The following is a 25872-nucleotide window of genomic DNA, read 5'->3' as shown; positions in this document are numbered from 1 at the left end:
TGAAGCTAAATTCAATGAAAATAATGTACAACTTGACATAAATCATATGAATAATAATGTAGATAATGTGACTTCGACAAAATTCTTAGGTATAACTATAGACAAATTCTGTAATTGGAAAGCTCATATTGACTTACTAGTAAATAAAATTGACAGATTTGTTTATGCTCTTAATAGACTTAGACAAGCAGCATCTAAAAGCGCAGCTCTTATGGCTTATCATGGATATGTTTCATCAATATTACGATATGGCCTTATATTGTGGGGAAACTCAGTCGATATGCCTGTAGCCTTTAGAGCACAAAAAAAGTGCATTAGAGCGATTTGCGGAGCACATTATTTAGACAGTTGCAAGCCATTGTTTAAAGATCTAAACATATTGCCACTTCCATGCTTATACATCTTTGAGATGGCAATGTTTGTCAAGAGATATACCCATTTATTTGAGACAAATAAAACTTATGGCTATAGAGGTAGGAAGGCAGACAACTTATCAATCCCACCTCAAAGATTGACACTGTATTCCAAAAACTGTTATTGTATGGCTATACGAATATTTAATAAATTACCAAACAATGTAAAAATGTTAACCTTTACCAAAGGACAGTGCCAGGGTCTGGACCAAGTGCTGCCCAGAATCAACCCATAGTGCATTTTGTTCCTCAAGCCTATACTAATGTGTAAACCGAAGCGCACTGAAATCTATCCCTGGAGTTAAGAGAAAAAAAGAGTTTTGTTTCGAATTATTTACATACAAAATATCATCGATGTATACGTACTACGCATAAGATTTCGCGATTTTGGCATTAAATAACACTCGCTATGTTGAACTTAACCATACTGCATCCGTACACGTTACTTTAGTGCGATTTAGACATTCTTTATAAACGATCTAGCGTTGTTTTAATTGTTTGGTAAGTTGACAGAAATTAATTATTTCCAAAATGAAGCAAGAAGATTTAGTTCCCTATCCTTGCAAAAAATCAATTTATTGGTGTATTACAATCGATTATTGAAGTTATTGTAAGCTAAAACTTCTTCCATCTTCTTCTTCTTCTTCTTCTTCCATTTTGGAAATAATTAATTTTTGTCAACTAACCAAACTACTGCAACAGCGCTTGATCGCTTATAAAGAATGTCGAAGTCGTACTAAAGTAAGGTGTACGGATGCAGTATCGTATCGCTCGTATCTCACAGGCAGAAAGCAAAAAGTTTGTATTAATGGAACTGAGTCTTCTGGAGCACCTCTTACCATGGGTGTGCTGCAGGGATCGATATTGGGACCTTTGCTATTTCTTATTTATATTAATGACCTTCCCTACTTTGTAAAAGATCTATGTGATATTGTGTTATTTGCTGATGACACATCTCTCATTTTCAAAGTTGATAGAGGTAAAGTAAACCTTGATGATATAAATGACACACTCTCACAGGTTTTGCATTGGTTTACTGTTAACAACTTATTGTTAAATGCAAACAAAACTAAGTGCATTAAATTTACCTTACCTAATGTGAGGCAGGTTCCCACACAATTGATGGTGAAGAATGAACCATTAAATAGCATAAGTTCCACAACATTCTTGGGAATCACTTTAGATTCTAAACTTCAGTGGGGTCCTCATATTGAAACCTTGTCAGCAAGGCTCAGTTCAGCTGCTTTTGCAGTGAGAAAGATAAGGCAATTAACTGACATTGAAACGGCAAGGCTAGTTTATTTTAGCTATTTTCACAGTATAATGTCATACGGCATATTGTTGTGGGGCTCAGCTGCGGACATTGAAACTGTGTTTGTTCTGCAGAAGAGAGCAGTGCGGGCCATTTATAACCTTGGACCCCGATTTTCCTTGAGAGAATTCTTTAAGGAGATTAATATACTGACAGTAGCTTCACAGTTCATTTATGAAAACCTTTTATATGTTCGCAAAAATATAGAGCAATTTACTAGAAAGAGTGATTTACACAAGTTCAATACAAGAAACAAAAATAAACTTGCCGTTCCAAATTTCAGACTGCACAAGATTGGTAATTCATTTATGGGGAAATGTATTAAACTTTTCAATAAATTACCACAAACTGTTGTAGAATTGCCCATTCATAAATTTAAAGCACATATCAAAAGCACCTTAATGAAAAAGGGCTACTATAAAGTTGATGATTATATAAAAGATAAAAATGTTTGGAATGTTTAACTACCTAGCTCGCATCAATACTTATGATTATAATTTTTTGTATATTCTAAAGACTGTAAACCCTTGAAAAGGAGGCTGACAATAGTGACTGAGTTTCTTGCGCTGCTTCTTCTCAGCACTGGCCCATTTATTGTCCCGAAGCAGTGGTAGGGTTAATATTGGGACGTGTAAAAGTGCTTTCTAAAAGCCTATTTGCAAAAAATAAATGAATTTTATTGAATTTTTATTTAGTATGGTTAAGTTCAACATAGCGAGTGTTATTTAATGCCACAATCGCGAAATCTTATGCGTAGTAGGTATACATCGATGATATTTTGTATGTAAATAATTCAAAACAAAACTTTTTTTTTTCTCTTAACTCCAGGGATAGATTTCAGTGCGCTCCGGTTTATTAATTAGTATTGGCCTGAGGAACAAAATGCACTATGGTTTCATTCTGGGCAGCACTTGGTCCAACTTCCATACATGGATTAGCACTGTCCTTTAAAAGTGCAGTTTTTGACTTTTTGTTAATTAAAATGTATTATACAGTGAATGACTTTTTAAATGATAGAATGATGTGACATCGGTAATGTAACTTAATTTGACATCTTACAATTAATTTAAATTTCTTTGACATTTGCAATTCAAATTTTGTTCCCTGACATGTATTTATTGTATTGTTAAATACTTGTTACTATCATGGTATATGAAAAACAACTATGAGTAAAATAAGTATTTTGAGTTGTAAAAATATGTAAAATCTAAGACCAAATGTAGCAATAACAATTAACATAACTTTAAGAACAAAAACTTTTGCACGTCGCATGCGACAGAATATGCTGGAATTAACTAAATTAACACCAATCTAACCATGTTCTTGCAAATAAATGATTTTATTATTATTATTTATTATTATTATTATTATTGAAATGCCGCTAATTTAATTTTACAAATTCTGATTTGGTTAAAATCTTCTGAATGCTTTGGACATCATCTTTGTTTACAAGATGGTGAATAAATGAATATCTCTGAATGTCTGGTGGCCTATACTTCCAATAACTTTTATTGTGCGATTGAAAACCCGTCAAACTCATAAAGTATCTTTGACGCCTTCATTTCCTCGGCTATTAAAGTACCAACAGCTGCAGGCAGGGTTCCAATCATCTGCAATCAGTTTTGGACCTTCATGCCTTAAAAATACAGGGTAATTTACAGCTGTTTACAGTCGTCCTCAATTGTTGATCAATTTTGGACTCTACTGCTGTTGGCATTGTGAAGTTGTTGTTCGTTTCTGGTCATTATTTGTTTTCAATTGGGTAAAATTGCGTCTCTTGTGATGACCCTCGTAAAATCTGGAAGATCTTATCGTATTTTGCTTTGATTCCTGCTAATTGTCTTCGTTTGTTTTTTACTTGGGAGATACAGTCATTAACTCGTGGTCTGATATTAGGTCACTATGTTGTTGGATGTTAGTTGAATCACTAGTTTACTGAGTACTGTTAATTAATTGAAGTACACCTTCAAATTGCTGTAACTGGAGGAATCTTTTTAATTGTATAATGTATCTAGTGGTTACGGAGTTGGACTCTACATCTGGAGGTCTTTAAGTAAAATTCTTAGATGGGTCACAAATGAAAATAACTTTCTATTAATGATCCCAGTGTATTACGTCTTATAAAGTCTGACACCAGAGTTATTGCCAGTTTTTAATTAAAAAATCTACGAAAAAGAAAGTAGATTAACCCTAAAATATATAAATAGTTTTTAGGCTTTTGCGAATAAGAATAAGGTCTATAAATATCATATTTTCAATGCAAATTTTAATTCGGTACTTACTTGAGTTAGCTGATTAGGATTATTAATCAGTGTTAAAGTCGGAGTTAGACATAATTTCCGATCATTAGCCTTGAAGAGGATACGCAATTAAAATTAAATTAAATTTCTATATTACAGTAATGCTAACCGAAAAAACTAACAACAATTCACAATTACATAACGGCTCGGTATGAAGTGACTAGTGTAATAACGGAACTTCAAGTACAGTTTTATTATATGCAATTAGAAAACTATGTTTTTGTCTCGAGCAATTTGTTATTGGCATTAGAGAAAAAAGCACGTAACTAATATAACGTTGATTTTACGTTTCCCGGTTTTATAACGAATGCGTTACGGCCGACTGAACTTGAAATCGTTTAGTAGAAGATTATACGATAATATATATAAGATAATAAGATATTTCAGTCTTCAGAAATCACTTTTTAACCACATTTATTATCAAACTTTAAGTTATAGAAAACATATCGCATAATGTACGCGCGAAAATACCGAAAGTCAAGTGACAGATCGTAGTGATGTGCACGGAGTCATTAATTGAATAGTGGTGGAACGCGTAGATTCGATTTAGTCCCGCTAAAAGTAGAGAAGTCCGCTAACAGTCTTTAGTCAGTAGACCAGACTATTTTTTAAGTAACTTGAAAAAATCGAATTGCTTAAGGTGGGTATGAAACTCACGTCATTTCGCTTGCCGGGCGATTGCTTTCTGATTTTTCAAGATATTTAAAATTTATTTCGAGATGTAACTTTCAAAAATCAAAGGTTTAATTAAATAGTTCCTTAAGAGAATCAAAACCACATCTCTTAGAAGCCTAACTACCAAACCACAAAGGCGTTACTATCTACACTAGGTTCCAGTGATTGCAACACGGCAGTTTGCCGGGCGCGGCTATTTGCCGCGGCGGAAGTGTGACACTTGGAGGAGGTCTGCATATCCAACATCTGCGACAGGCAATACGACCTACTTCTGTATAGTAGAGTCAAGAACCCCCCGAAATCCGAAATATAATGTTTCTGTTACTATAATAACTTTTTTGGGTGGAATCATCGGAATCTTAGAAAAAAAGAACTCATTGGATTTGTCTCATATTTGGGGAATGTAACTCTGTAGGTATCAGGAGTAGATTCTTGTTTTAAAATGATGAGAAACGATTCCAATTTCATCCTGTTGTACTTAAGTGTAAGTGATACAATAGTAGGTACGAGTATAATGCTTGTCTTTATTAATAACATACAAATTAATAAATACCACCAACTTCTAACTAGCGTGCCAATATTCTCTAGCCTAGCAAATCCATTAGCAATGCAAATTCCCAAATGAAATTTCAGAGCCTTCTCGTAATTGATTATAAAATAAGTTAATAAAGTTTGCTGTTACTTGAACCAAATTCTGAGTGACAAAACTGTCGTGTTGATGAGCCACGAGTAATTGCAATTTTCCGCTGGCACTTTCGAATGTTCCACAAAGCGCAGTTGACATTAGAAACTAGAGTGGACATCTATATAAAATCAAAGAGAACCTGTCTGTCTATTACATTTACATGAAAATATTAAGCAATTTCATTGGATTTTGGCTAAAAGATTTTACCACAAAGTGAGACTAGGAAAATTTTTGTCGCGGGAAAAAACACCTGTAAGTGGTAAAAATCTATTAAATGAAGATTCAGTGGTGAACTTTTTATGATCAAAGAACGGGCATGCGAAATTGCTAAATGAATTTTGTGACAGACCAAAATAAACGCAATCGAAGCCATGAATAAAAGTTAGTTCTTGTTACGATGATGATTTAAAAAGAAATAATATTTATTTAGTCTATTTGGGTTAATTAATATTTATTTGTATCATATTTTTCCAAATAAGTAAATTAAATTACTTTATGGATAACGGAAGACATTTTCCAAATTAATAACGTGAATTGAAAAGGTATTTTCACTTTGAGGCGTTATTTATTTACACGCATTATTCCAAAGTCCAAATCAAACCGTTTCGTAATACAGCTGCGGATTTTGGCGAACACGTTTAATCCAGGTTTAGGCGCGTTCGGTTTAATTACGTGGGAACATTCGCGATTACTGAACCAAATGATTCGGTTTTTGCTAATGATGCTGCCAGATTTGGTTAGCTAATTTAGATTTAACTTCGTGAACCGCAATACAATACCTGAATAATAACTATTCTCTAAAATAATATTTAGTAGTTTGACCTGATTGATTGATTGATCATCATCATCATCATCATTTCAGCCATAGGACGTCCACTGCTGAACATAGGCCTCCCCCAATGCTTTCCATGTTGATCGATTGGCAGCGGTCTGCGTCCAGCGCTTCCCTGCTACCTTTACGATGTCGTCGGTCCACCTTGTAGGTGGACGTCCCACGCTGCGTTTTCCGGTACGCGGCCTCCATTCCAGAACCTTTCTGCCCCATCGGCCGTCAGTTCTGCGTACTATGTGCCCTGCCCATTGCCACTTCAGCTTGCTAATCCGTCGGGCTATGTCAGCGACTTTGGTTCGTTTACGGATCTCCTCATTTCTGATTCGATCTCGCAAAGAAACACCAAGCATAGCCCTCTCCATAGCACGCTGTGCAACTTTGAGCTTCTGTATAAGGCATATAGTGAGAGGCTACGTTTCTACTGCAGCGAGGCGTTAGGCAGGGAGATGTTATATCTCCGAAACTGTTCACCGCTGCATTGGAAGACGCTTTCAAACTCCTGGAATGGAAAGGATTCGGCATAAACATTAATGGCGAGTACATCACTCACCTTCGGTTTGCCGACGATATTGTAGTCATGGCAGAATCGTTGGAAGATCTTGGCACAATGCTCGAAGACCTTAATCGAGTTTCCCAACAGGTAGGCCTGAGGATGAACATGGACAAAACGAAGCTTATGTCGAATGTCCATGTTACGCCCTACCCAGTTTCAGTTGGGAGCTCAATTCTCGAGATTGTCGACAAGTATGTCTACCTCGGACAAACGATCCAGCTAGGTAGGTCCAATTTCGAGAAGGAGGTCAATCGTCGAATCCAACTCGGCTGGGCAGCGTTCGGGAAACTACGCAACATCTTTTCGTCCAAAATACCTCAATGCCTGAAGACTAGAGTGTATAACCAATGTGTGTTACCAGTGATAACTTATGGATTGATTGATGATTCTGGGAATTTAAGTTGGCATTTGAGTTCAACCAGTACTAGTATCCAATAAACGCTTATCGCGGCGCGCATCCTAGGCCTACAGGGCGATTATTTGCACTACGAATATTAGACCAAACCAAACGATTTGTCGCTGCATAAGATCATCTACACTATAACATAACGAAGCAGGATCATAAATGCTTTTACCATTAAAAGGGTAATTGCTTCATACTTAAATGTTTAGTCCTGCGCCGCTCGCATCCAGGCACCTCCCGCGACCTTCACCAGATCGTCGGTCCACCTGGGAGGCCTGCCCACGCTACGTCTTCCGGTTCGTGGTCGCCACTCAAGAACTTTCCTGCCCCAGCGACCATCAGCTCTACTAGCTATGTGCCCTGCCCACTGCCACTGATTTTAGCGATTCTGCGGGTCTATGTCAGTCACTCTGGTTCTCCTACGGATCTCCTCATTTCTCATTCGATCACCCAGGGAAACTCCGAGCATAGAACGCTCCATCTGCCTTTGGGTGACCTTAAGCCTCGTTATAAGGCCCATAGTAAGCGACCACGTCTCAAATTAACACTCACTTTCAATAAACAATGTTAGACAGTATATGTACAGTTTGGAACTATTTTTCGTGTACCGATGACTTATCTGTCCCGGAAACCATCTCCTTTATGTTACCAGCCCAAAGCAAGCCCCAGTTGCGAACTTGTTAAACTTACACGGTGCTTTTAATAATCTTCTAAGTTCGGAACTCATTACATGCCCTCAATTTATTTTTAAAGGCATCGTCAAACTTCGGCTGGTTTTTTCAACCGTCAAAGGAAAACTTTTCCGGTACACGGATTATTAAAATGCTTTAAGTTTAATACTTTATGATTAAATAATTTATTTTCTTAACAATATTATCCACAGTGAAATGCCTTGTACCTACCCACAGACTTGGAAATCCTTCAGGGAGGTCTTTGTGTGTGCGGTAGACGTCATTTGACTGAAACTAACGAACACTTCTCACATCAATATTGTCTGATGTCAAGACTTCAGCAGTTTTGTAAACAAATAATAATATCATCGCTCTCGTTCGACGTTTGTTTTTATTAGCAATCAAAGACATTTTCTTTGAAATTATTTACAACCCAGGGGACAAAAAAATATACGGACATCAAGCCTTCCAGACTCGATTGGTCAGCGCGGCATGCAGAGCGGCTAAATCCTTAATTTGCCTCTGGTAAATTAGAGGTTAGTGCTCCTTTAGTGGCGAATAAATGACCTGATGATGATGTTGATGACTAGACCACAAAATATAACAGAAGAAAAACTCCATACTAAACGCGCTCGAGACACGCACACATAGACACCGCTCTAGCAAGACTGTCTTGGACGAATGCGAGCGCGACGTGGCGCGACAGACGTTCGCCACACGTTCGCTGTGGTTCGCTTGAGTCACGCGCCGGTCAACCGCCTGTGATATTATTTTGTTTTGCGAAATTGACGAAAATGAGTGAACAGAAAAAGTCGTATTATAATTTTTCGGTATTTGGTTGCTTAAACTCATCATTAAATACCGAATTTTCATTTTTTAAATTACCAGTTGATTCGGGGAGGTAAGTAAGTTATTTATTTGAATTTCAATTGAAATTGAAAGCCAACTCAATTATTAGGAATATCGAATTGTTTTAGAGAGGTTTTATGAATTATTGGATAACTAGCTTTTGCCCGCGGCTTCACCCGCGTGAAATTCAGTTTGTCACAGATCGTCATAAATTATAGCCTATATGTTATTCTGAGTTATAAACAATAATACTGTAAAGTTACATCAAAATCCGTTCAGTAGTTTTTGCGTGAAAGAGCAACAAACAGTTGGATAATAGTGTCAACCATTCAACTAAATACTACTTCCTTCTCGTGTATTTGTTTGCAAACTATTACTATAATAATGTACTAAATATAAATAAGTATACGTGGATATCTGTTATTGTCTTTCTTGCATAGTATTAAGAGTAACATTTTTCTATCATAACGAAATAAACCCAACACATGACAAGACAACCCTAGCGCGACGGCCGAGCGTGCGAGCGAGAGAGGTATGCAAAGCGAGGTACATACATGAGTTTACCTTCTGTTATATTTTGTGACTAGACTAAGTACTTATCTATGTCATCCCGTCTCTAATGAGGCTATAACCTGAAAACAGGCGGCTCTTTTCGTCTCTTTTACTAATATCAGCAGCCCAAAATAAGTGACGGGGGCCAAACTACTTTAAATCGCAGTGAGTGTCCACTAGATATGAAAATTCAGACTTATAAAATCCGATTTACGAATTTGTTGGAACCGTATAGGGATTAACTTTGTGCGATTTCGCATACGATTTAGCATTTCGAGTGTTTCCAAAATACGTCCCCAGGTATCATTATTGTGATTATCTTCTCGATCTCTTCAACTGTTTGACGATCGTTAAATTGGTACTTCAAAGGGCCGTTAACAATACTTTATGAGTTTAAGTATTGTTTCGCAACAAAATGGAAAGTTTTGTATTGTTTCACAACAATTGTAATTTTAAGGAAGTTAATTTATACTCGAGACTGTTTTTGTAATTTTTTGCACGAGTCTAAAGTAGCATCTTCTTACGTAAATATAATAAAATAAATATCCTTGGACATTTACACTGCGCTTCTAGTCCCAAACTAAGCAAAGCTTGTACTATGGGTACTAGACAACGGATATAAACATACTTAAATACTTTTTTTTTTTGTAAATACATCCTTATTATACATAGAAAACACCCAGTCCAATACAAACAAATATGTTCATGCACACAAATGTTTGTACTGTGCGGGAATCGAACCCGTAGTCATAATAGTAGTCCTTTTCGAACCACTACACCAAACGGCCGACTTGTGTTTGTTACATCTCTAAATACATAGAACAAAATAAGTACTCCCTACTCGTATCTCTCTGCTTTTTTGCTTAGCTCTACTAACACCCGTATTCACAAACATTACTTTGAGGCCTCATAGTGCGCGTGGATGCACAGGGTCCCAAAAACCTATTCATAGACGATACTTCAGTGGTGACAAGCACTATGCGTCCCTTAGAATGAACGCAAAGCTAAGGTAGCCAGGGAGCTGTATTACGCAACGCATAGTGTCTATTTACGTCAAAATTTTTAGGTTATTCTCGTTTTTGAGGTTTGTTTGCTTTATTTATGGTTGTATTCGATTAATATTATCTTACAATGGATTACAGTAGTGAAGAAGAATTTGATAATTATATCAATGAGCAAAGTAGAATAAGTACCAGAAAAGTGATACGGGATTCCCAAAATCCCTTTGATTATTACAATTCAGACGAATTTAGTTTAGGTTTTCCAATGATGGGGTACTTTTCATACTTTTACCACTGATAAAAGAAGACCTGAGGAAATTAAATGCGAGGAGGCCTTCCAGTGCCACCTACATAATGTATCAGTTGCTAGTGGCAAATAAAACATAAATTTTTTAATAAAGTTTTATTTCATCAATCTTCAATGTCTAATTTAATTTTATGTATTTGTAAATCATAAAGCTTTTTTTCATGTTCTAACAGATTGTTTTCTCTTTCTATCAATATTTTTTCTCTTTGTAGCCCCAACTCGTGCAAAGCCTGGTCTTGTTGTATATTATTCAATGTGGTGCGTTTGATTCTTGTTTCTGTCTTAATCTTCATTCTTGCTACTACTAATCTTAATTTCTTGATACCTACCTAAAAAGCAAATTATGAATTTTATTCCTTTGAGTATATTCTGCTTAGTTATTCCTCATAAATCTACGTACTATATATTTTAAAAACATTACTTACTAGTGGGTGTTGAGAACGTTTGATTGATTCCTGAGAAAGTTCTTTCATTCTTTGGGTCTTTAAATTATTCCAGCAGCTTTTCAGTTGATGTGTGAGCCTTTGTGAAACATAAAATATGGTTGAGAATTGTAAGCCACTGTTAGAGTTTCCCAGGCCTGCTTCGTCAACTCGATATTTTAGAGAGGATAATAATATGCTTGTCTTCAATAATAGGCCTTTCTCTTATTAAGCTACAATCAGCAGCTCTCTTTCGGAAGAAGAAAACGGCAGCTTTTTTATCTGAAAAATAATGATTGAAACATGATTTTCACTATTATTATTAATCGAAATATTCATACTAACCTGATAGTTGTAGTTTTATCCATATTTATTTATATTATTTAATTCACAAATCCACAAAATAAAGACACTTATAAACCGTTGCACCGTTTGAATGACAGGAATGTCATGTCAGTTAGCGAAGTGAAGTGCGTAACATAAGCGAACCAATCACAGAACTCTATTCAACACTCTGATTTTGCATAGTCAAGGGTCGTTTAAGTATTGTTTATGAATTGAAAGGCTTGTCATATGGAACGCATTGAGAAATGTCTCATTTCGCATAGCGTTGCTGCTTTGCATAGGTAAGTATCGTTTGTGAATACGGGTGTAAAACTACACAATTGATTTGATATGGTTTAAACACTGTCGGTAACTATGTACTTGTTTTAGACCTGACCTATTCATTTTTATACGGCAATTATTTACTAATCAGTTCAAAAGCCTCATGAATGGTCCTTTTTATCGCTTTTTGAATTCCCGTTCAAAAGTTCGCACGCCCAAAAAGCGTGGTCTCACATCGGTCTACACGAGTTATTGTAAACTAGCACCTGTTACCACTGAATACGATACATGTTCAGTTGCACGTGATCGACGTGTTGTGACCGCTCCCGCGTGCCGGTCCATCAGGCAAATTGACTGACACCCGTATTCACAAACGATACTTACCTATGCAAAGCAGCAACGCTATGCGAAATGAGACATTTCTCAATGCGTTCCATATGACAAGCCTTTCAATTCATAAACAATACTTAAACGACCCTTGACTATGCAAAACCAGAGTGTTGAATAGAGTTCTGTGATTGGTTCGCTTAAGTTACGCACTTCACTCCGCTAACTGACATGACATTCCTGTCATTCAAACGGTGCAACGGTTTATAAGTGTCGTTATTTTGTGGATTTGTGAATTAAATAATATAAATAAATATGGATAAAACTACAACTATCAGGTTAGTATGAATATTTCGATTAATAATAATAGTGAAAATCATGTTTCAATCATTATTTTTCAGATAAAAAGCTGCCGTTTTCTTCTTCCGAAAGAGAGCTGCTGATTGTAGCTTAATAAGAGAAAGGCCTATTATTGAAGACAAGCATATTATTATCCTCTCTAAAATATCGAGTTGACGAAGCAGGCCTGGGAAACTCTAACAGTGGCTTACAATTCTCAACCATATTTTATGTTTCACAAAGGCTCACACGTCAACTGAAAAGCTGCTGGAATAATTTAAAGACCCAAAGAATGAAAGAACTTTCTCAGGAATCAATCAAACGTTCTCAACACCCACTAGTAAGTAATGTTTTTAAAATATATAGTACGTAGATTTATGAGGAATAACTAAGCAGAATATACTCAAAGGAATTAAATTCATAATTTGCTTTTCAGGTAGGTATCAAGAAATTAAGATTAGTAGTAGCAAGAATGAAGATTAAGACAGAAACAAGAATCAAACGCACCACATTGAATAATATACAACAAGACCAGGCTTTGCACGAGTTGGGGCTACAAAGAGAAAAAATATTGATAGAAAGAGAAAACAATTTGTTAGAACCTGGAAAAAATCTTTATGATTTACAAATACATAAAATTAAATTAGACATTGAAGATTGATGAAAATAAAACTTTATTAAAAATTTTATGTTTTATTTGCCACTAGCAACTGATGTATTATGTAGGTGGCACTGGAAGGCCTCCTCGCAGTTAATTTCCTCAGGTCTTCTTTTATCAGTGGTAAAAGTATGAAAAGTACCCCATCATTGGAAAACCTAAACTAAATTCGTCTGAATTGTAATAATCAAAGGGATTTTGGGAATCCCGTATCACTTTTCTGGTACTTACTCTACTTTGCTCATTGATATAATTATCAAATTCTTCTTCACTACTGTAATCCATTGTAAGATAATATTAATCGAATACAACCATAAATAAAGCAAACAAACCTCAAAAACGAGAATAACCTAAAAATTTTGACGTAAATAGACACTATGCGTTGCGTAATACAGCTCCCTGGCTACCTTAGCTTTGCGTTCATTCTAAGGGACGCATAGTGCTTGTCACCACTGAAGTATCGTCTATGAATAGGTTTTTGGGACCCTGTGCATCCACGCGCACTATGAGGCCTCAAAGTAATGTTTGTGAATACGGGTGTGACTGTCACTCCCGCGCGGTCACGGTGATGCAGTCTCACGTAGCCCATTTAGAACAGTCAGCTGGCCTAAAACGTCATGCCACGATATAATCGATTTTAGTCTACAAATCTATGGGCTTGGGTTGTTCGTCAACTCGCACCTGTCAAACTCGCTAGCAGGTGCGAGTTGGGGAAACGAAGAGCCTTAAATTGAACGATGTTATGGCTAGCATGACACTAAAGACAAGACTTCCAAGTACAAAATAGCACCTTTTATTTTGATTCAAAATAGCATAGGTCGCTACCGAATTATGACTCTTTAATTTTGTATTTCGTATACATATTTGTCAGTTTTGTGTGATTGATTTACAATAGAGTAATGCTTCAACCACACCAAAATATTTAAATAATTTTTAAGGTTAATTGGAGCATATGCACCCAGATATGCACCCTGTTTTAATTTTTTCCAAGACCCAAACCCACAATGATCTGGCTGGTCTATTTGCGCTGTGACAATTATGACAATGCCTCGCGTTAAGAAATGGGCCCGATTGCAAGTGAGACATATGATTACGGACGCGGCGCGTGACGAGATCCCTTTGACGACACATTACCGTCGACAGCTCATCAAGATACACGTTTTTGTTGCAAAACCGGACTTATTTACAGCTAGATAAGGTCCTACAGTAATATCATTACAATCGCACAGGCGTGTGTTGAGCAATGAGCAGTCATAAGCAATCAAGAGTGGTATATGAAAATCGGCGGCTTGAAAATTTTAAATAACTTTTTTAATTAATGTAAAAGGGTAGAGATGATACCTACATTACGAGTATGCTATTATTTTGATAAGATACTTTTTATCAAGTAGTTAGTGGCCTATGTTCACCAATGGACGTCCTGTGGCTGCAATTCATATAGTTAGAAATACAATTTATATTCAACTAGCTTTCCGCCCGCGGCTTCGCCCGCGTGGAATTTTGTCTGTCACAGAAAAACTTTATCGCGCGCGTCCCTGTTTCAAAAACCGGGATAAAAACTATCCTATGTTCTTTCCCGGGACTCAAACTATCTCTATGCCAAATTTCATCAAAATCGGTTGCGAGGTTTAAGCGGGAAAGCGTAACAGACAGACAGACAGACAGAGTTACTTTCGCATTTATAATATTAGTTGGGATTAATCTTAAAAGTAATGTTAGTGGAGTATTAGCTATTGTAATAAGTACTGCACAATTAGGAAACTTCACTCATAACTGCAATGATGAAGTACCTAGTAGTAGTATAATTATTTTTGATGAAAAGAAGACAGTTCAGAAGACAATCTACTGTTACTGTACACACTTTATTCATTAACCAGAAATATGTATGTTACGGTTAATGTGATAAATGTGAAAATTATGAATAATCGCCGGTTATTATGAATAATTACCTCTTTATTTGGTAAATGTGATTAATATGAGATCATTTATGTGTGTATAAAACTAAATAGGCGGCTTAGGGGTGGCCCACTTAACCTATTTTTCACTTTAAATCAAAACAATGTGTTATATGCATTATGGCAAGAAACAGTCCAAACTCATTTTGCCAAATTATATTAATATATGATATCAAAACGTTCAAAATGTGAGGCTGTACAGCTAAATATCTTTTACTTAGTAATCTAAACAGACAAACGAAGTGGCAATAAAAACTTATTTATCAAAGGGCAATTCCAAACGAAAAAGTGATCTGAAAATACCTCTTTAGGACAAGGTCCTAGATAAAAACCAGCCTTCAAAGTTGGAAGAAGAGTGGTGAAAAGCACCGCGCAACAATGGCCGCAGTCTCCACGGGCGGTCCAAGGCTCCTCCATTTGCGGGCAATCCCCTGAATGGCCAATAGTCGGTATTCGGCATTGTGCTGATTGCCTGGAGGTGGTATGTCAATATAGGTGAAAGCGGGGGCGGAAGCGACAGCGACGCGATCTCCAATGGTCGAATACGCCTCCATTTTTGTGAAACCCAACCGCAGAGAAACTGACTGTCTTACCTTCAACTGACTAAAAATTATACGGAACAGGACATGACACCAAATGATATGACATGAATACCAAAAAAATATTAAGCACGTGAAACAATCTCCTCGGCCATACAAATTTTCCTAGTGCCTATTAGAGTATAATATGGAGAAAACTGTTTTTACACAAAAGAACTGAGCATTATAGATTTTTAGAATGAAGGAAATTAATTCACTCATATAAGTCACAATTCCAAACAAAGAATAGTACCTACAAAGTAAACGCATTCGCTTCTGTATTATCATCCGCTTCTGTTTATCAGTGTGGCGAGGGTCGAAGAGTTCCATTCTTATTTGACGCTTTGTGGTCAGCATTCTGAAAACTCTTTGTCGGGGCAAAATTTTGTTGGTATCATATTCAAGCAATGAAGTACCGGAAGAAAATCCATTGGGATTTCGTTCCTTGATATCTGAATTTATAACTCAACTCCTTTATCTGAATTTCATTTATCTGTGACTGTATTTTATCAACTACTAGCTTTCCGCCCGCGGCTTCGCCCGCGTGGAATTTTGTCTGTCACAGAAAAACTTTATCGCGCGCGTCCCTGTTTCAAAAACCGGGATAAAAACTATCCTATGTTCTTTCCCGGGACTCAAACTATCTCTATGCCAAATTTCATCAAAATCGGTTGCGAGGTTTAAGCGGGAAAGCGTAACAGACAGACAGACAGACAGAGTTACTTTCGCATTTATAATATTAGTTGGGATTAGTTGGGATTGTTGGGAGCAGAAGTCATCACCATCATTTCAGCCATAGGACGTCCACTGCTAAACATAGGCCTCCTCAATGATTTCCACATCGTCCGGTTCGTAGCGACCTGCATCCAGCATCTTTCTGCTACCTTTATGAGGTCGTCGGTCCACCTTGTGGGTGGACGTCCCACACTGCGTTTTCTATGTGGCCTCCACTCCAGAACTTTGCCGCTCCATTGGCCGTCAGTTCTGCCCTGCCTATTATTCGAGGTTGGTTTTCAACCCTCGACTACCTTACCATTTTATTAATTTGACTATTTTTCCAGCGTAAATGATGACAAATGATCCCAAATCAATGCGAAATACGTCCACCTGAATAGTCAAATAAGGATTGATAACAAAGAACCGGCCGGTCCCAAAGAGGTGTGGCCATAAATTAATATCGGTCTTGATTCGAGCCGTAAATCTAGCGCCCGGGGCGATATTTTAATCGTAAAGACAAATGCTCAGCTCCGACTTCGATAGAATAAGACTTTCGAGGTATTCCTTGAAGCGCACCCATTTTGAGGCGCCCCTAATGAAGCGCACCTAAATTATTCGTCGAAGCGAACCTATGTTTACTAATATAAAGATACTAAACTTTATGTCTACTAAGAGTGGATTCGACCAAACAAGAGTAAATATTAATCTCAGTATAAATCGTCAGTTTTGACATACGAGTATTATTTCCCATACCTACTGAAACTGTCAATGTGCCAGTTAGGTATACCAGGAATTATTCTCGGATGAAAGTTTGGTGGAATCGGGCCTAAGATGAATAAAAACCAGGGGAAAGTAACATAGGTGCGCTTTCAGGAATGCTTAGTTTAGGTGCGCTTCATCAGGTGCGCTTCAAAATGGGTGCGCTTCGAGGAATACCTCCCAAAGTCCCCACAGCAAAGGTGTGGCCATAAATTAATATCGGTCTCGATTCGAGCCGTAAATCTGGCGCCCGGAGCGATATAAATTTAATCGTGAAGACAAATGCTGATCCGACTTCGATGGGATAAGAATTTTGATAAACAGAAGTTTACATACGTTCTAAATCTACCTTGTTGGTTAGGTTTAATATCTTATTTGAAGGTGACAAGACAAATCAATATGTTTTTCTTTTTGTACACAAAAAATAAAATTTGCACGGGAAATGAATAACAGAAGATCGGTTCATTTTCAGAATCTTCTTCTTTTTTCTTAGCAGTGCCATAGAATAAATTTTTCCGCTAGTTCTAGACGTTGTTTACTAGGAATTTTTAAACTTATTTGTTCCGTGCTATCGTAACATTTCAGCATTCAGTATTTGCAAGTAGAAGTAGAAAAAGCAGCAAGTTTCTGGCGAAAATTATGGTCAAGCAAGCCGATAAACGATAAAATAAAACTTTAAACCTGCATTTTATTTGCCAAATCTTTGTGGCAAGTCCATTACGGCCAGCTTTCACAAAATAGACCTGAATTTAAGGCTTTAAGTCGGCTCCCGCTGCGATATCCGGTCGCTTACTGTCCGGTGTCCGGATAACGTCCGATTCTGTATTTATTCCCTTTTAAATATTCATTCTTTGGTGTTTTAAAATGAAGATCTGTCACAGATTTGTGATTTATAGTTTTATAAATTGTTAAATTCTCATTTTACTATCAGCAGAGCAGGTTTTTAGGGTTCCGTAGCCAAATGGCAAAAAACGGAACCCTTATAGATTCGTCATGTCTGTCTGTCTGTCCGTCCGTATGTCACAGCCATTTTTTTTGTTAAAGTACGTACGGGAATATTGAACTTGAAGATTATTTAGCAAAACAATTCATAAATAATAACGTGGATTTCGTTAAAATGAGATGTTTAAATGACAATGAGTGTTGCTAAAACATTGCTAACGTTATTTCCTATTCTACTATTGTAAAGTTTTTTTTACCAAAGTTTTTTTTAAATCTATGGTTTTATTAACCTCCTTAACGCCCTTGTTACTACTCCAAGTTACTTAGGCTGGGTTGCACCATATGACTTTAACTTTGACGTTAAAAATCTGTCAAACTCCGAACTAAAAGCACCGGTTATCGTCATAGTTACCGTTAAATTAAAAAAGGTGGTGCAACTCAGCCTTTATTCTTTTTAGTAGAACAAGGCTAGTATTATACCGCGATCGCACCTAATGTTTAGTGAGATGCAGTGTAGGGTGGTAAGAACATTACCTGCCCAATAAAATGCCTATTCTCTATAGCAGCGGTTCCCGAATGGTGGTCCGCGGAACCCTGGGGTTCCGTGGAAAGGCCGCAAGGGTTCCGTAAAAAATATTATCCCACGTTTCGTGACCGACGTTGTTCGCTCGCACCGACTTGTTTACGCACAAGGAAGGGGCAGGGCGTGCGGGCGGAGTGGTACGGGGGTTCCGCTAGGAAAAGTATAATCAATTAGGGTTCCTTGGCAAAAAAATTGGGAAACCCTGCTCTATAGTAGACTTTGGTTAAGTTACATTACATCACAAGTGTTGCCCAATTAAAAAGCTAATTAGAAATGGCTAATCAAAGCGGTGAAAAGATACTATCGGGTATTGTTTATAAACTGCAGTGCCGATAGCACTTTCGCCATTGTGGAGTTAAAACAATAAGGCACTGATCACCGTGACTTTTACTTTGTGTAATTGTGATACGCACTGACTATGCGTTTAATTATATCAAACAGGAACTTAAGAGGTTAATATACAGGGTGTATGTTACCAGTACAGAACGAACTTCTTATTTGAGACTTAAAGGAGAAAAATTGTATACTTACGATAAAAAAATGTAAAAAAGGTATTTATGTACTTTTGACACTATTTCTGTTAAAAGAAGTAACGAAAAGTAGCTAGGTTAAAGCCTGTGAAGACAGGACTTTAAAAAAGTAAGGGCTAGTCTATTTGCGGAAGCACTAACTGCATAAATTATTAAATCGAATTGAAGATCTATTAAAAAAACATTTAAAAAGACATCCCATTCTATAACAATTTCCTAAAATAAAAGCTTTATTTATTCTTTAGCAGCACACCATTAAATTAATTATTTTAATTTAGGGGTCCCTAAATGTTGTCATTAATACGCATAACCCATCCATTTTAAAACCACTGGAGGCTGTTAAAATTCAAATTTTCGTTTTGTATTCAACAAAACAGTCAGTGTGACCATCATTGAGAGATCGTCATTTATTTTAATATATTTTAACGTGCAACTTTATTCTTTCAGGTAAGTAGCTGGATTCGACCCTTACAGGTATTTATATTTCTTCTTCTTTGCTAGTGATGGACACCAAATTCTGATTGATATTTTTGCGTATCGATAAAACGGTAACGATTTTGTTTCAAGATGAACCCTTTGACGGAAGGCCCATGAAAGTATACAATGTGGCATCTTATGTAACGTGTAGTCTGATGTGCTGTCGACTAATTCATCATCGTATCGACCACTGCTAAACGTTAACCTTCCTAGGGAGTGCCAAAGAGCTCCTGCTTTTTCCATTTTGCCCCTGGATATTCATTGTTACGAAATGATTTTTGGCGGATGTAACGTATCATTTTACCGTGTGGTTCCGGCTGAGTAGTATAGAACGCCCATTCTTCGTCGTAATAATTCTAAGGGACTAAGGGACAAATAACAAACATGGTCTCCCCAACCCGTCTGGCCAGTATGGGGAGGTCAAATCCTTCATTTGTTTCTGTTAAGTAAATTAGAGAGGGTTGTGTATCTGTAGCGGAGACTAAATGACTTGACGATGAACATTTTATTAAAATATTGTATCGATGTCCAAAGTTAAAACTTAGGACATCCCTATTCTAAATTGGAAGTGCGCCGGGCCCTGTCCTTAATTATGTTCTTTTAACGAATATAGCTTAATTTTCCCCCGAATTTACATTGTGCAAATGTAAAGTTAAAGGTCACTTTGGAGTCTTCGTTATTTTGTCCATTTAATAAGAATTTAATACTGCGTTCTTGGCTTCAGTACTTCGTTCAGTACTTACAGCGAATAAGTATTTATGAGATTTGATAGAAGAAATGATATCTTTGAAACACTAATATTTTGTATAGGATTTTTCACCAGATCGTCGGTTCACCTAGAGTCTAGGTTAGTCGCTGGAATACCTGGACGCGGTCGTTATGAAAATCCTTGGGGGAGGCCTTTGTCCAGTAAACATCATTTGGCTGAAACGACGTATGTAGGTAGAGTCTTACTGTTAAAAAGCGATTTCTTCCAAAAAAAAAAATCGGGAGCTGAATAATTATACAATATAATCTTAACTTTTTAACTCTTAGCCACTTTACAACGTCAGAACTACCGAAATGGATATTCGCAACTCTATAACTCATACGTTGAAAATATTTAGTCCAGAGTCCGTATTCACACAATCCCCAGATTAAATTATGTCAAATAATTGACAGTGATAAAGCACCTGTCCGTCGCATGCTTCTAATTAGGTGCGCTAATTAAAACCGCTATTTGGCAGTTAAATCTAACGCTTTGAACTGCAGGGTAATCGCAGGTGTTGAATGATTAGTGGTTAGTATTATAAAGGGCTAGAATGGTTCTTAGGTTGAAATGAACCTTTTTGAAATGGTATTAGGAAGAGTAATTTATATTATAAAAGTTGAGATTGATCTAATGTTTTGACCAATTGAGCCGATGCTGTTTCATGTAATTTTCCTTGAAATTTTGCGAAAGCTGAATTTCCTCTGTCCACCTGAATAGTTGGTAATTTGAGAAAATTGCAGTTTCGTCTCTAACTGTACGTGGCTGTGGCTACTACAGTCTATTCATAGTCCCCTAATTTCATAGCACCTACCTACCTACTTACTTGCAGTCTGTGTTTTTTTGTAGATTATCTTTAGACTTGATATTCAAAAGTCACCAAAATTACAAAGTACTGTAGCAAACTGTTCACAAGACAGATCTCTGATCTGATCTTTCTATATTCAATATCTTTCACAAGCACGATAGCTTCCAATGCTATCAGCCTTCCACATCCGTCCGTATATCAAAGATTCCTTTGCCTAGCAGAACAATTAAATACATTGTTTCAACAAAAGACGACTACGGAACGCAATCTGGCCAACATAACAGCGCGAACGTATTCCATATCTGAATATGAAATCGTGAAGTTCGCGGACGTTACGTTCCGTTCCACGAATGATTTATACGGGAGTGACGTAACAAAAGTTGAACGGATAAAACGGAACGCGATCCGGAATCATTGTGGCCCGTTTTCAGTTTCATAATTCAGACAGAGTTTGGACATTATTCAGCCGATTGTTACAATCTAAGCTGTGGAAATAGTGATGTCGTGAATCGGAACGTTTAGATAAATCTGCCTCTTTTCAACCGACTTCAAAAAAGGAGGAGGTTCTCAATTCGACCCGTATGTTTTTTTTTTTTTTCTATGTTTGTTACGCGATAACTCCGCCAATTATGAACCGATTTGAACAAATCTTTTTTCTGCGTATAGGTAATACCTCAAGGGTGGTCCCATTTAAATTTAATAATAGAAAAAACAATCCCAAAGGGTGGAAAATTGGGGATGAACTTTTTTATACGCAATATCTCCGCCGATTATAAATCAATTTGAACGATTATTTTTTTGTTGAATAGGTATTATCAAAAGGGTGGTTTCATGCGAATTTGAAGAAAATATTTCACCCCCAAGGGTGGAAAATTGGGGATGAACTTTTTTATACGCAATATTTTCAATTTTTAGTTTTTTTTTGTGTTCACGCATTTGAAGTCGGTTTTATTTTTTTTAAAAGTTAATTATAAAATATCTAAATCGTTGGTCCGATTTAGTTCGTGTCATTTTATCTCGTAGGTTTATATGATTAAAAAATAACGATACATTCATCATAATCATTTCAGCCACAGGACGTCCGCTGCTGACTATGTTCAGCCTCCCCCAATGATTTCCACATCGGACGGTTGGTAGCGGTGGTCCACCCATTAGATGATGAAAGATTCCTTCGTCTTTGTGTGTTCTCATATTTAATTTAATTAAAATCATTATTTTACGACCTCATAAACATTTCATTTTAAATCCACGAAATGTGGTTAAAAATATGGCCAAACATATTCATCGCCACGTAAAATGGCGAATGTGGTGATGCGGTCGAGTGAGCAATCCGAGATATTATGTAACACCGATTACAATATTAAATGGCTGACATTAATTAATGATATACTTTTTTTCGCCTCGGCTAAGGGCCAAGCTAAAAAATATTAAAATCTGCGAGAGCCCTAAAGTATTAAAAATACGCATTCTGGGACTGGGTAGTCAATGCGAAAAAACGCTCAACGGTTGGAATGTGCAGGTGTCAAAATGTCCATACATTCCAACCGTTGAGCGTTTTTTCGCATTGACTACCCAGTCCCAGAATGAAAATACGCATTTAGTTTTTTTGGAAGACGTAGTGTGGGCTTCTCACTAGGTGGACCGACGATCTGGTGAAGGTCGTGGGAGGTGCCTGGATGCGGGCGGCGCAGGACCGGTCTTTGTGGAAATCCTTGGGGAGACCTTTGTCCAGCAGTGGACGTCATTCGGCTGAAACAAACGAACGAACGATCGAGTTTTAATTATTAGAAAATTCTATCTTGTTTCTTCTCTTCTACTTTTTTCCCCAAAGACAACTTATACTTGTTCCGTTCTGTCCCCTAAAAACCTGAATACAAATATTACTATTAATTTTGTGTACAAAAATGCCTTGTACCATTTTGTTTGCGTACAGAATCGACGCGCGCGCAATAAACGCCAATAAGAACTAAATAGAAGGCGATTGGAGGACAAAAGCAATGCCATTGTTTAGACATTTGAATAAAACAGCTCTGTGTTACACAATGAGATTTCCTGAGCGCGGTCGGGTAAGGGTTAGTGTACACTACTTAGTTAGATTTTTACTTATCGCATAAAAAATGATTAAAAAAGCACACTGCTTAGATTTTTACATATCGCCTTAAAGATGTTTAAAAATTAATCTAAATATCTTTCAATGGTGTGCACGATTACCTTGAAAGAGAGAAAAAAAATTGATACCACATAAAAAAAGTAAGGAATCGTATTAAAAAGGAGAAATTAAGGATCTTTGCGTTAAAAGGATAAGATCAGGAAAGCAGTAATGACGTTTAGGCTGTCACATTCCACGATATATATATCCCAAAGTGTTTTGCTCTTCTTCTTTTCTGTTTAATGGCAATTCAACCTCTTTATTTTGGTGATTCCTAATTATTTTGACTTTGAACCAGACATCAATGAAATGGGCTGAAAAAGCAGTCAAGTTAGACTTTGCAGTAATCCGATGAACGTATTTTTATTCAAACTTTTGCATGTGTACAGTTAGCACAAATATCATTTGTTTTATTATTTAGCAACAATAAATTAGCCACAACAATAATTTCCTAAGTACTGTCCTTTCCCATTTTTTTAAAACTTTTTTTATGCCAGCAGTGTCCACTCAGACTAACTAAGGTAGGCTTCCTCACGTTCAACGCAAATGCCGTTTAGTTTTTCGAGACAAATCCTGGGGTTCTACCCGCAAAATAAATTCCACATTTTCAGCAATACCCTCGTCTTCTTTCACATTAGTACGAGTGATAGAGACAGAAAGTTGTGAAATTAAAACGTTTGCTGGGTAGACCCCTGGATATCTCGGGTTTCGGCGATCAACCTGTCTTGGTTCTACAAAGGCTGAATCCCGCTTTAATTTGCGAAAGGTCTTTGTTGAATAATAAATGGCGTTCAATATCGTAGCTCTACCATTCTGGTCATACGTTGGTCTTGTATTTAACAGATTTATGTTAAAGTTGGCTGAATGCATGTCGCTGCCAACTGCTCAATTTGGAAAATATTGGGGGAGGCCTATGTTCAGCAGTGGATTTGTTGTGGCTGAAATGATGATAATGATGTTAATTTTATCACTTTTTGTAAGGTAGCAGGTTAACCAGTAAGTGATTCCTTAGCAGTTATTCAGCCTCATTAATTAACTCAACACCATGACCATAATAAAAGTTTAAGCGGTAGCTTTTACCTAAATGCCATTGTTATCCAACATTAGTCGTGTGAAGTAAGTTATTATTCGTGATTTTTATAAATATAAGGTAACATTTCGAATCTGTTTACCGAGAATCACTGAAATAGAAAAGTTTTATATTTTTGCTACTTTTGTCCGTTTGTGGTCCTCCAAAAGTAAGTAGTAGGTATAGGGCAGGGAGTAAGAACTCCTACCTATAGAGTAGTTTAGCTTAATAGGATATTTTCGTAAAAAAATTTATTGTCAGAGTGCTTTTATACTGTTAGCAAGGCAGTATGAACTTCTATAAAAAAACAGAGCCAGCTTGAAAAAAGCATACAAAAAAATTGCTATCTATCGGGATAAATTGCCCATCATACTAAGACCTACTGAGCCACAACCTACTGCACCACACTGCAGGCTGCGCACGCATCTCCTGAATTTATGTTCCGGTTTTGACCCAAAAATTTACGTGTCCAGCGCCTAATAACTCCAGCGCAAATGGGACAGCGCACAGTTTAGTGTTGGAGTAACTTACGGCTGCCACTTAGCAGTGAGTGGTGGGCTTTATTTCTCGGTGGGGATCAGATATTCCGGTAATAACATTGGTCTGGTCGCATTGGCAGTTAGTTTAAATGATGGCTCTTTTATTTGGTGTTGAAATTGTGGATTCTTCTCTTTGGATTGGGCTACGAAGTCGATTTTCTGAAAAACTTCTTCACCTGTGGAAGTTATTGGATGAGTAGCATCAAGTGTTTATGCACCCAAGTGTTAATTTGCTAATAGATCTCTTTTTTCACATAATTTATTTTAAGTACATGGGGAAATTTCATTGATTTGATTTATTGAGTTAATTTCAATGAGGTCCATTTTATATTTAACAGTTGGCACCACTGGCGATTGACGTGACCCTATTCACCAGTTGGCGCTTCTCTCTTTACCAAGCAAGTGACAGTGACCTTACTTTACAGTGGCGCCAATTGGTAAAACGATAGAATAACATAACCCAGCAACTTTTTGTCTGTCAAAAAGAAGACAATGTTACAGATTTTCAATCCGAATGATTCTGTGAATTGACCACGTCCACGACGAAAAAACGAGAAAAAGGACTGGATAAAGACCTCTAATATTTTATAGAAAAACATAACCACGAATCGTATCTTAGCTTTGCGACAGTAATCGTCCATTCTGCCGTATTTCCCGGGTAATCCCCGCAATGCCCCGCAAATAAAGGCTTTACGACGGGCATTCATCAGGGACTTCAGTGACGTCACTCGTAAAATGATAATCGAGTGAATTCGAAGCGACAATTCAATGGCGGCCGTTTTATTGTCTATGGCGGCTGTGAAAACTTACGTCTTACGAGTTGTTAAAGTTTAACAAATTCGGGACATTAATTCCGTGTTCTTAAGTGCAGTAACTTTGGCCTATTAGTCAGTACTTGATTAAATTTTCATGAATAGAAAAATTATGATTGATTTTACCCATTTATGAAATTTTATTATATGATCTGATGGCCGATGTGGCAGCAAGGTCCTGGAGTGGAATCTACGTATGTACCGGAAAGGACATCCATCCACAAGGAGGACAGACGACCTCATAGAGGTAGCAGGAAGGCGCTGGATATAGATCGTTACCAACCGCTCGTATCATTGGGCG

At 37.1% G+C, this 25872-nt stretch overlaps 1 protein-coding gene and 2 long non-coding RNA genes across 3 annotated transcripts in view; 2 read left to right on the top strand and 1 right to left on the bottom strand.

The window, feature by feature from the left end:
* Window positions 1–25872, top strand: part of LOC135078810 (atypical protein kinase C) — a 272495-nt gene that overhangs the window by 29121 nt on the left and 217502 nt on the right. The window lies entirely within an intron of this gene.
* Window positions 10681–11623, bottom strand: LOC135078814 (uncharacterized). The gene is made up of 3 exons (XR_010258672.1): window positions 11321–11623; window positions 10979–11257; window positions 10681–10882 (listed from the first exon to the last, which is right to left on the bottom strand). It is a non-coding gene; the product is annotated as an uncharacterized LOC135078814 (long non-coding RNA).
* Window positions 12125–12843, top strand: LOC135078425 (uncharacterized). The gene is made up of 3 exons (XR_010258601.1): window positions 12125–12246; window positions 12310–12587; window positions 12684–12843. It is a non-coding gene; the product is annotated as an uncharacterized LOC135078425 (long non-coding RNA).

This window comes from Ostrinia nubilalis, chromosome 15 (genome assembly GCF_963855985.1).
Source record: "Ostrinia nubilalis chromosome 15, ilOstNubi1.1, whole genome shotgun sequence".
NCBI lineage: Eukaryota > Metazoa > Arthropoda > Insecta > Lepidoptera > Crambidae > Ostrinia > Ostrinia nubilalis.
This window is presented reverse-complemented; position numbering and strand designations above follow the sequence as displayed.